This window comes from Cibotium barometz, chromosome 63, assembly GCF_041138505.1.
Source record: "Cibotium barometz isolate CiBa-2024 chromosome 63, ASM4113850v1, whole genome shotgun sequence".
NCBI classification, from domain to species: Eukaryota; Viridiplantae; Streptophyta; class Polypodiopsida; order Cyatheales; family Cibotiaceae; genus Cibotium; species Cibotium barometz.
In genome coordinates, this window is record NC_141108.1 from 10,869,386 (window position 1) to 10,882,172 (window position 12,787).

Here is a 12,787-nt window from a genome sequence, read left to right on the forward strand (position 1 = left end):
AATCTGATCTAATGTAGTACACATGACAAAAGAGAATCCATGCAAGTGAGATGAATTCGATCTATTGCAATACACATAACAATGTGGTAGATCTTTTCACCAAGCCTTATCACGTGAAAAGTTTGAGGCCTTTCATAAAGCTTTGGGCCTCATCCCTTTTAGAGACTAATCTACAATCTCTATAAACCTTAACATTTGTACTATAGGGAGGTTTGTGAAATATTTATGGTAGTACTATATTGAGGCTATGTACTTATGCCATGGACACTTTTATCTCACTTGGCCATCCATGTGTGTGAACGGATACCTTAGGGTTAGGTAGTATATAAGCAACCTCAACCATTATTTAGGGTTGTTGCTCATTTGTACTTTCTCCTTTGTACTTATAGAGAGCTTTACCTCTCTCCCCTTTAAGCTAGCCATTATCTCTCACACTCTACACCCTTGTGTTATTGTCATTGAGGATTATGTGTTTGTGAGCTTGTAGAGAGCCTCTTCTCTCTCCCCTTTAAGCTAGCCATTCTCTCTCACACTCTACACCCTTGCATTGAGCATTGTGTGTGTGTGAGCTCTACTCCATTGTGAGCTAACAATTCACTCAAAAGTAAAAGTTAAAAAAATATAGTTTTAAAGATGTCATACCTAACAAATTTGTTTCCCATTTCATTAAGGGAAATTTCACCATACTTAAAAAATGGGCCGATCACTATTACTATTCTCATGCAAGTATGTACATGAAGTCCTTATAATTTCCCTATTTGACATTAATCTCTAACTCTCAACTACCACCGATTCCACCCCCCACTGGTGCCCATGAATGCTCCCTTAAACCCCTCACCTTCCTTGGCAAAATCCTCTCGAGCACTAGCTTCCCCCCCCAGCCTCTTCCCCCGCCACCCTCACCCTTTTTCCCTCACCCCATCCCACATCTCCTCCTTGTGTTCCCTCGCCACCCCCTTCATCAACACCACCCTCACCACCTTCCTCCCTCCATCTCGGATTGGGCCCACCACTACTCCCCACAGACATCCCTTCTTCATCAGCGTGCCCACATCCACTCTTAGATGCCTCACTCGGCACCACCCCATCTACCTCAAAAATGCCTCTGCCATTCTCTAGAAGATGATCGCCTCACCAAGGTTCTCAATGCAGTTTTTGAAGCCCAAAGCACACGTAAGGAATCATATAAGTCATTGCATGCACTGTTCTTTCATGGGCTAAGTCAATTGGATGATTACTATGCTGATGAAAGCTTCTCTGAAAGAGACAAAATTAAATGAGCCACTAAACACATAGTTGATAAAGCATCTCTATGGTGGAATATACTATGCAGTGCTGCTGACAAGCCAACCACTTGGCTTAAGTTCCAAGGCAAAGTCAAAGAGTCTTTCCTTCCACCTTAGTTCATTTGCAGGCACACTCAGCATGGAGAAAATTCTCTTGGAATGATCGTGACTTTATATGCTCCAACGTCGCCTTTATAAAAGATAGGTGCCCATTTGAGTGGGTGAGATGGCAAGGCATCTCACAATAGGTCGGGAAGATGAAACCATGTTAACTTATAAAATGGTTAACACTTCCCTACCTAGAAATACAAATTTTGAAAAGAGCATCTCCCGAAGAAGGTCTTTTACCCAATGGATGCTGGTAGAGAAGCCACAATATGGACTAATGTGTCATAGAGCTAAGGTAAATTGCATATCCAATGTGTTTTTCTTGACAATGACTACTAAATTAGCAATCCCAAAGCCTTATAAGTGTTGAAAAGCCCACACCTTCCTTCTATGCAATATTCTAGGATCCAAAACACCCAAAATACGTAAACAATAAGCTAATTTATACTTTAATTCCTTGGTTTTCATACCATGAACCATGAATGGTTTTGAAACTATTAATTATGAATGCTTTTAGAAACCATTCAAAATCTTCAAATTTACCCAATTTTCTCACAAATTTTATAATCTTTTGATTATATAGTCTATTAATGAAGAACACCATATACACACTATTATCCCATTTAGTCATCTGAGATTTTGCAACCATACCATACTCAAATACAAACCCAAGACCTCTTTCTCTACGATTCAAAAATGCATTAAATGGTTACTTTTCAAAGTTGCATACTCAAGCAAACGAAACTCAAATTATTCACTTGAGAACTACACACCAACATGCTCTCTTTTAATCTATTAAAAGAGAGCATGTTGGTGTGTAGTTCTCAAGTGAATAATCTGAACTACACACCAACATGCTCTCTTTTAATCCATTGAAATAAACCAATACTTAGGGCTAACACAAAGTATTAATTAATTAAAATCAATGCTATGATATCAAATGAATACTTAGGGTGTTTTATTTGTTATTAAAGCATTAATTTAATTAATTAATACTTTGTGTTAGCCCCAAGTATTGGTCTAATTTAATGGATTAAAAGAGAGCATGTTGGTGTGTAGTTCAGATTATTCACTTGAGAATTACACACCAACATGCTCTCTTTTAATGGATTAATTTGACTATCAATGAGAATTTTGAGAAATATGTACTGTTGCTATAAATATGAAAATAGAGAATAAAACAACATATATGTGTAGATAGTAGACTACAAATGATCAAGAATGTGAATATGAATGAAGGTACAACATGAGGGAGACTGGTGATTGCTGGTATGTACAAATTAGGGCTGAAATTAGAGATGAAATAATGTGGGAATGAGGCACCTATTTATATAGGACCTCATGAGCTAGCTGGCCAGGTCCTACAGGCCGACCTGGATAAAAATCCATAAAATGCCAAAAAGGCACCTAAAAATGGTGCAAAATAGTAGATAAAATATGCAGTGCAAGGCCTCATAAATGGGCCAGTGTTATGGCTCACCCAAACCCCCTTCAAAACACATTCAACAAGAAGATGACCCGGTGAACCGCAACTACCATGAAAATCTTTCCATTGGCGGAACTCGTAACCCTTAAGGACTCCAAGCTCCACAACTCCTTGAGAAGCAATTCCACCATGCCTGCCCGCGAGCGTTGTCACACCACCATGTTGCACTACGTGTACTCATCCCTCCTCTCACCTCACTTCACTCACACACACTCACTAACATGGATTAGAGAGAGATTAGCAAGAGGATTAGCAAGAGCAAGACTCTATTACACAATGGGAGAGATATTCACTTATATACATGGCCATAAGTGTTCACACTCACTTAAACTGTGGCCGATCGGGCACTTTAGACTCATAAGAGGCCTAATGCTATTACAATGACTCCTCTCATAATATATCCATGAAGTACATCACTTGGGAATTCATCCTAACCTCCTACCACACGCTCTTGAAGTAGAAATCACCATAAGTAATCCATCGGACCATTACAGGCGCCCGTCCAAGTTGTAGATTTGGACACCATTGCTTCATATCTTGAACGTATGACCTTTTCGTGTATCTACCTTGACTCCTTGATGTAAGATAATGTCAATAGGTCTTGTTAATCCTAAGAATGAGTTAACAGCCAAATACAAGCATGTAGGGAGTCCATTTGGGGATGAATAATATTTCCAACGGGAATTAGAGTAGGGGTGTGTGAAGGGACACCCCTACTAAAGGTACATGATCTTCGTGTCTAAAGGGACACAAAAATCCTCAAGAGGGCATTCCTCAAGAGGCATATATATGTAGGGTATGGAGGGCACATGGAGGTGGGTGGAGATAGAGGAGCACTATACGAGATTTGCAAGAGATCCCATTGTCTTTTCACAAGATGGATTCATTTTCTCACCGTACACATTCAACTATCATAGTGAACTCGCCTCACCTAGTTTCTGAGCAAAGGTAGCGTCTACATTTGTCTTATTGACATATGTAGGTGTGAGACCAAGCCACCTGTAGGGGGCATTTTTTAAAGTGATCTCACCCCTACATGTGCGAATAAGACAAAGTGAGCACCTGAAATCTATCCTAAATCCTTCACTACAATGTGCTTCTCCACAACCCTATGCTGCACCCATAAATGATGAATGCCTCTATTGTCCACATCCGTGTGTTGGCTATGCTATGCACCCACAAAGGGCTTTTCTGTCCATAGCCGCCGTCAAGCATCGAGCTCACCTGTAATTATTGATGCCTTACACTAAAGGCCTTAAAACCTTAATCACAAAAGCTTCCTTATACCAATGTTATAAAAAGATACACGTGGAAGCTCCATAATACTTGATGTTTATTATGAGGGCCAATAATTTATTAGCCCTTTATATACAAGTTTATAAAAATTAGTAACTCTAGAAACAAGGAAATAACTTTGCTAAAAATACCTTAGTGTGGAGAAGCTTATAGCCTTACAAAACCCACTTTCACACATACACTGAGTTAGGAACGTGCCCGTAGAACATGCTAGAGTGCTCCAATTTCGATGCATTTTGATTTTATGGGTTCGTCTTGTTCTCGCCAACATCTTTAGTTTGGTTTTTCTCAACAGGGAAGATGTGGTTTGATGCGCTGCAATTGATTGTATAGTCATTTCCAATAATTTTGCATCAAGGGTCTCCTGAGTGCTTCTATATGAGGTTTGAGAATGGTTTTAGACAAGTTTTTTTTTTTGCTATACTGGTAGTCTCACATATCCAGGTTCACATCTCTTGGCTCTCTCATATCTTGTCTCATGTGTCCAGGTTCACAGCTCTAGGCTCACGTATATAGACTCGCACCTTTTTTGTATGAACTTGACTCACGGACTTCCCTAGTGTGAAACATGCATGGAAATCTAGGAACATGGCCTCTAATAGGGGTGGTGTGCACTTATTGGGGATAATAAGTGTACTTAATTCCCCAACAATTGTGAAGGATGTTGAAATATACAAGTGAATAGGGTGTGTGTGGGAACAAGCTCTTGGATAGAGGCTGTAAAAGAGGAGATGTAATTGTGAAAGAACCTGTGAAAAGGTTAGAAGAATCTACTGGGAGAGAATAATGGGTAGCATGAGGGAATTTAGGAGTGTGGAGATATTCTGGGAGATATTCAGGGAGAAGAGAAGAGGTGGAGAGAATCAGGCAAAAGGTGGAGATATTCTGGGAGTGAATCATGGAGAAATCAATGGGATTAGATGCTTGATGTAAACTCTATAAATTGAGGCATAGCCCTAATGAGAATTTGCTGGTTTTTGAGTATCCATGCCTACATTAATCTATTTGCTAATTATTCACTAATTATGTCTTAATCATTTACTAATCACTTTGTTAATTATGTTGATTCTAGTGTTTGATCCACCATAGCTCATCATTATGCTCAAATTTCAACATGGTATCAGAGCCATGCCTAGAATCAGTTAGGTTTATGAGCCCATTAGTTAATTAATGAGGATTAGTAGATAATTAGCAAAAAAATCAATTTTTAGTGAGTTTTTCACCTTCCCCTTCACCCCCAGCCAGTGGAGGATCTCTAGCACCTTGCACACATAGAGTTAGGGCATAATCTTTTAGCACTAGCTAGGTAACATCTATGGCTTCAAGCCTATGCAAAAAACGCAGCAAACCGCCATCAAAATGCGCCGATTTTCGCTGATTGCTGGGCGCCGTTTTTCTGAGGGATTTTTGCCATTGTTGCTTCATCAAGACAAATCTTTCTAATTCCTCCTAGCCCAAGGGGTAATCAAGCATGCTCTACAAGCTGGTGAAGACAGAATTGAGTTTCATCAAGTCTACAGTGAGATCCAAGCTCTTCATCAAATCTGCAGGTGACTTTGGTAAAACAGAGATTAAGCTTTCATTATTTGGTCAAATCTTGTGTTTCTTGGCTTAATCCTCTACTAGACTCATTGCTATTGATGCCTTTGAAAGCATTTGAGCTCATTTGAAGTGGAAGGCACCAGATCTGGACTCCCCGCATACTCTGTTTTTCGCACACAAACCAGAGCATTAATTTGCTAATCAGTGATTAATCAGTGCTAATCACTGTATTTTGGTGCAATTGAGGGTTTAAATTAACCATTAGGTATCTGATACAAATCCCTATAACTTCAGATTGCAAATCGGAGTTGGTTTGATACTCCAACCATCCCGTACAAATTGGTTACCCTTGATTTAATGTAATTTCTGGTAAAATTGTGCTGATAAAATTGTGAAAATCATCATTTTGCATTTAACCCTTGGTTAATGCCTGTAAATCTCACTCAAATACAAGATTATTCACAGCCAGAGTTGCATTTGGAATGTGCATGAGAATGAATGCTATACGCATTATGTATTGGGTACATTTTATCAGTGAAAAAATGGGAACAGACACTGCCCTTGTCCAGATTAAGGCAAGAGGTAAGACCTCCCGCATAAATTTGGGTTTGCATTGCATAATGATACAAAATAAACATAAAAAGCCCAAAGAAACTGTCAGCAAAACATTGAAACATGTTGCTCACATGGAGCAAAAAGACTTGACAAACAAGCTCATGGCCCCAACCATGAAAGAAGAAGAATATCTCTTCCCAAGAAGAGGATCCACACCAAGAAGAAAAGCTGAAGGAAGACATGGACACGAGAAGAGAAGCTGCCACAAGAAGAGAAGCTGCCCCGAGAAGACTGGAAGAAGAGACGGACGCGTGGAGAGATGCTGCCATGAGAAGAAGACTGAAGAAAAGAGAAGATGTGAGGCTCCAAAGAGTGAGGAGCCATGTGAAAATCTCTGAGAGAGAGAGAGAGAGAGCCCACAACCCAATGTAACCTGCCCCAATAAAGTAAAACCACCTCTGAGCCACCGATGATATAGGCCAAGTGGTAGATGTATGTGTGAGCACTTTAGTCAAGGTCGCGGGCACTTATAATAGCCTTGGACACATAGAGAGAGAGAGTGTCAAGGACTATGGAGTTTAGGGACTTGAGGCACTGGTCGCGGACTGTCAAGTAAGAAAGAAACTTGATACAGGGTCCAGGTGTGCTGAGATAACTTGAGGGGAGGAGTAGACACTGGTCGAGACTACCAAGTAAGGGGAGGCAAACTTGGTACAGGGTCTAGGTGTACTAGGATTATTCACTTGAGGGGAGGTGTTGAAATATACAAGTGAATAGGGTGTGTGTGGGAACAAGCTCTTGGATAGAGGCTGTAAAAGAGGAGATGTAATTGTGAAAGAACCTGTGAAAAGGTTAGAAGAATCTACTGGGAGAGAATAATGGGTAGCATGAGGGAATTTAGGAGTGTGGAGATATTCTGGGAGATATTCAGGGAAAAGAGAAGAGGTGGAGAGAATCAGGCAAAAGGTGGAGATATTCTGGGAGTGAATCATGGAGAAATCAATGGGATTAGATGCTTGATGTAAACTCTATAAATTGAGGCATATCCCTAATGAGAATTTGCTGGTTTTTGAGTATCCATGCCTACATTAATCTATTTGCTAATTATTCACTAATTATATCTTAATCATTTACTAATCACTTTGTTAATTATGTTGATTCTAGTGTTTGATCCACCATAGCTCATCATTATGCTCAAATTTCAACAAAGGATACGAATTTTTCTTGGAATTTGTTGCTAGAATAGATTTGTGTATAGATTATGTGAAAGAATATCTTCCAAAGACATGGGTAGGTGTGTTCGTCAAGTCTTTTTTATGGCTATAATAATTGGTCTATACTATATTAGGTATACCTACCTCCGGGTTCACGTTTGCAAGTTTATGTGTCCAAGCTCATAGCTCATGTGTCTAAGCTCATAGGCTGACGTATCAAGGCTCATGACTTAAGTCTCCAAGCTCACGTGTCCAAGTTTACATCTTTTTTAATGCAAGACTATAGGCTCGTCCCCTACCCGAGAGTTGGTTTGAGCTGGTTTTCGTGATTTTTTAGACTTGATAAGGTGTGTATAGTATTTCTATAAATAATTATTTTTTGATGATTAAGCATGCTTCTACTCTACCAATTCCACAATATGTTAATCCCGTTTTGGATTAACAAACATGATCCTCCAATTGAGGACATTAATAAGTGTCATGAAACGACACTATAAAAGTTGTACATTATGAGATATTGGCCACCCAAGGCCTAGAAAGTAAGGTTTGGGCGCCCAATTGTGAATAAGGGCCAAATGTATATAAGGTAATTTCTCATAATGAAAAGACACAATCCCCTTTGTGCTATAGAGAGCCCCTTGTGTCTTGAGGGAGATTGAGAGAGCACTCTAGCATTGTTCCTCTTTTATGCTTGTGTGATTCATGCTTGTGTGAAAGAGTGAGATAGATAGTGATTGCCTTATGCGGCGCCGGTGCGAGCGACTCTACGGTGACAGCGTGGAGGTGGAGCTTGGAGGTTGGAGCGTAACAAGCAAGTTGGAGGCCTCAAGGGACTCAAGTTTGAAGCATTGGTAAGAGCCCTACGAGATAGTTGTGATCTATTGCTCATCCTTTAGGTAAATGTGTTGAGTTCCCTCTTAGAGGTGTGGTAGCCCATAACACAATACATAAACAAATTATGAAAAACTATGAAATGCATGAACAAAAATTGTCAACTTCACTCTAATTCAACCTAATGAAGCTCAATGCTCATGTTTTTCAAGTGGATTCCACTCCTAATCACAATTGCTAACCTAATTCTTAGATCAAAGCAATGAAATCTAAATCTGTTGAGCGCTCCGATTTCATGCAAATCACTAAAAAATAGGGTTTTGTCCTACCAAACAATAGATCAACATAGAATGCCCCAATGCAAAATAAACTTTAAATGGAAATCAAAATCAGCAAAATAAACATATCCAAAGCTCCAAACTATATGTTTTTCAGACTGCAACCTCTTGATCAACACCGAGAAATATTGGGCGATTCCATTAGCTTGGAATGGATGGAAAAACGAAGCTAAGTCCTAGGCTAGTCCCTCACAGCACGGTGCCAAATATATTCAAGTCAAGAGCTTTTCTTAGACTTTCTGAAGCATGTGTCATTGGGTCTTGTCTTAGAGCCGCAATCTACAACTTCCTATGTAGGTATGCTAGCTCATTCCCATCGTGCCCTTACTCCATTGTTAGACTGGCATTCTCCTTGCCAAAGGGGTGAAGGGAGAGCCCTTAATGCCTAGATCGAGGCAAGAAGAGATCCATCTTCGTGATGGTTCTCTCTCACATAAGACGGGAGAAGAAGAGAACGTTAATGCAAGAAGAAAACCTACAATCAAACCTAGCTAGCATGCGTCCATCAAGCAATCAAGATTCAAAAGCATACAAGCAAGTAAGAAGAGGGAAGAAGAAGATCTCACAAGTAAACTACTGCAAGGGAATGATTATATATTGCTTATTGGAAAAAATGACTCATATATAGGTGACTAGTTGTCACACTAGGCTGACACCACTTAAAATATCTCACAAGTAAACTACTGCAAGGGAATGATTATATATTGCTTATTGGAAAAAATGACTCATATATAGGTGACTAGTCACACTAGGCCTAGTGTGACTAGTTGTCACACTAGGATGACACCACTTAAAAATGGTCTAGCCTGTATCACTAGTCTTAAGCCCCTATTTGACATGAAACACATAGTAATGCCGCTTTATATGTTCTAGTGCTGTTTACAAAAGTTAAATACCCATTCGCACATAGTTAAGATGGCAATAGGTAGAGCGGGCGAAACCATGTTAGCCAATGGAGTAGTTAACACACGGCATCCACATACACCTAGTGAATTGAGAAGCTCCTCTATCTTCTCAATAGCCCTTTTAGACCTCCATGGAGGCTATATATATAGCGTAAGCATAATTTATATGCAATTTTAACCAGCTAAAGACATGCATTAGATAATAAAGAGTACAAAAGTGAACATTGACAAAGGAAATAGAAAGATTGCAATTCTTGTCTTGATATCTCTATTTGGTGTTCCATCACGATTGCATTCAAGTACCCCTCCATTTCTCCAAGTCACATCTTTAGCGTGCGTTATTGAACCTATAAATCTTTCATATAGAAAAGACATGGAAGGAATGTTGAGATCTTTGTGTTGTAGTTGAACATGCACTTAATGTTTTCATCACCTCCCACATCTCAAATGCCAACTCACTTTTAAACTTCTAACCCTTTCAACGTAAAGTATTTGCCAGCAATTTTCTCTACAATAATCTCCTTGTACGGTGTTTGCTTGAAAATACAACATTTTACAATTCTTTGGGAACTTCAAAGAAAGTTAGTCAACATATCTCCTTTCTCTGATTGAGGTATCTTTGAATTGTCCTTTTCGCATGAGCTACATAATTCAGTAGTGTCATATCTCCTTTCTCTGATTGAGGTATCTTTGAATTGTCCTTTTCGCATGAGCTACATAATTCAGTAGTGTCATACTTACCCTCTCTATGTCTCACTCATCCAACTTTAAAACAAATCCAAGTGTATCTGTGGAACCTAAAATTAGAGTGAGAAAAAAACTTAATTTTGTAGACATTGAAGGTCCCTTAATAACATAAAAATAGCACGACAACAAATTGTGCACCTTTGGCAAATGGAACCTAATAAAAATGAGTCATGGCACACTGAAGCTTGATAAAATCAGCAAACATAGTATTAAATTTGGTATAATTTCTTTTTTTAAATTTTATTTCTAAAACTTCCATTTTCCCTCCCAATGAAGAGAACTTATGTCTCCTTGGAGCTAACCTAAGTCTATGTAGACAAGGTAGAATTTTAGACCTAATATTATTCCTCAAGGGCATCCTTTATAACATCAAAGATTGCTTGGTAGCCCGCACAACCAACCCCAGCAGTATCACATACTACCTGAACTTTTCATTCACATCCAAACATCGAAAGATATCACTTGAGACTTCATTCAATGCATGTAGGAACCTCTTGTGTTGTGGATCTCTAAGGTTATATAGTATATGTACTACTTTAAGTATGCCTTCAAGAGCACTAAGCCTTCATCTCCACCTTCTCCACTTGCATGTGTGAAGAGATCTCTATAATAAATAAAAAGATTCGAAAACGTGTATTTACAATTAGATGACTACAAAATTTAATAAAGTTTGGCCACCTTAAGGCTTGGACTCATCGTTTTCGTGCACCACCATGTAGTATTGCAAGGCTTTTCATTGCAACAACCAACTATTGCTTTCTCTGTTTATACCCTAGTGGAGAGCATTTGAATTTATCACGTGCTTCTCTCGTTTGTCTATTAGTCTCTTCTTACTGACAATGAACTGCTCTTAGGGATTTATTATCGTCTTTAAAAGGCCTTTCAATTGCTCTTGATCTACTAACATTTCTAGGTAGATTTCTAGATAGATAGCTAGCTCTCTACCAAATAAGAAGAACCTTCACATCTTACTATAACCTTCGTCAACATTTGCTCTCTAATTTGTTGTGGTGCTCTTTATTAGTAAGAAGCTTCACATCTTACTAGAAACTTCATCAATGTTTCTAAATAGCTACTACTCTTTGATATGTTATTGCCCTCTATTAGTAAGAACCTTATTGAGTTGCACTTAACCTACCTTACACATGATGCATATATTGTTGTGTACTATATAAAATACCAAAGACATTGACAGTTGTACATTGATTTGTCTCATAGGTCGAGTTCGGCCTCTAGTAGACGTTAATATAGCTTTCTTTCTTTCTTTCTCTCTCTCTCTCTCCATCTTACAACAAACCTACACATGTGCGCGAAGACATTGACAGTTGTACATTGATTTGTCTCATAGGTCGGGTTCGGCCTCTAGTAGACGTTAATATAGCTTTCTTTGTTTCTTTCTTTCTTTCTCTCTCTCTCTCCATCTTGCAACAAACCTACACATGTACGCTGCAGGAAACATAGAAAGAGCTCACCCGAAGGTGCCCCGCTCACATCTTCCTTCATGCAATATTAGAGCTCTTAAGGCATCACTACACAGATGTTTACAAATCCCAGCAATCCATGCTCACCATCACCAACATATTCCATCAAGTGTGATAAACTTTGAAAGGGACGATTGCATGGTGTAATGGATCTTCTGAATAGGAACCATCCACCCACAAATTAATATTCTTATTTCTGTCTTCGATAGGAAGTAGCCATTGTTTCATCCATGCCCAACATATGATATGCACCCCTAAATGCACCGCTTATGGTATACACCCCTTCATGCAGCAGACTCCTCATCAACAGTTCAAATTTCCTCTTGTGATTTGTAACGTCTTCACAGGGTTCTATTTATGGGTGATGAGAGTGAGAGAACCAAACTAGAAGAACCAAAGACAAGAAGGGTATAGGAGAGATGAAAAGAGTAGAAGATTGTGGAAGTTGACATGAGAGAAGCATAAAAACTGCATCAATACAAACTGAAGATGCAGAGGTATTGTTTTAAGTGATTAACTAATACAAACTGAAGATGCAGAGTATTGTTAAAGTGATTAACTCATATCCAAGGATTTTTTTTAAAGATTATAGAGATTGTAGGGAGACTCCATTGCAACACATGAAAGGGAAGGTGCGATGCCATAGAAGTGGGGAGAGAGAGAGAGAGAGAGAGAGAGAGACGTGAGAAGGCCTAATTATAGTAACCTATGGTTACAAAGGAAAAAAAAGGCATGTTTTGATCACAGGTAGATATGGAGGTTTTGGGTGGGGAAGGAGGAATTCATTTTTTGGTCACTTTTTTGGATGAGATGATCATCATGATGTGGTCTAGATCTATTGAAAATGAAGGAATAAATGATTTATGGAATCTAATATGAAGATTTTGGAGATTAAAAATATATATTTTGATCATAGGTAGATATGGGGTAGGCTTTTTCAAGGTTATTATAATACCTTAGGGAGAAATGAAAAATGTCATTTAATACACGTGATGATG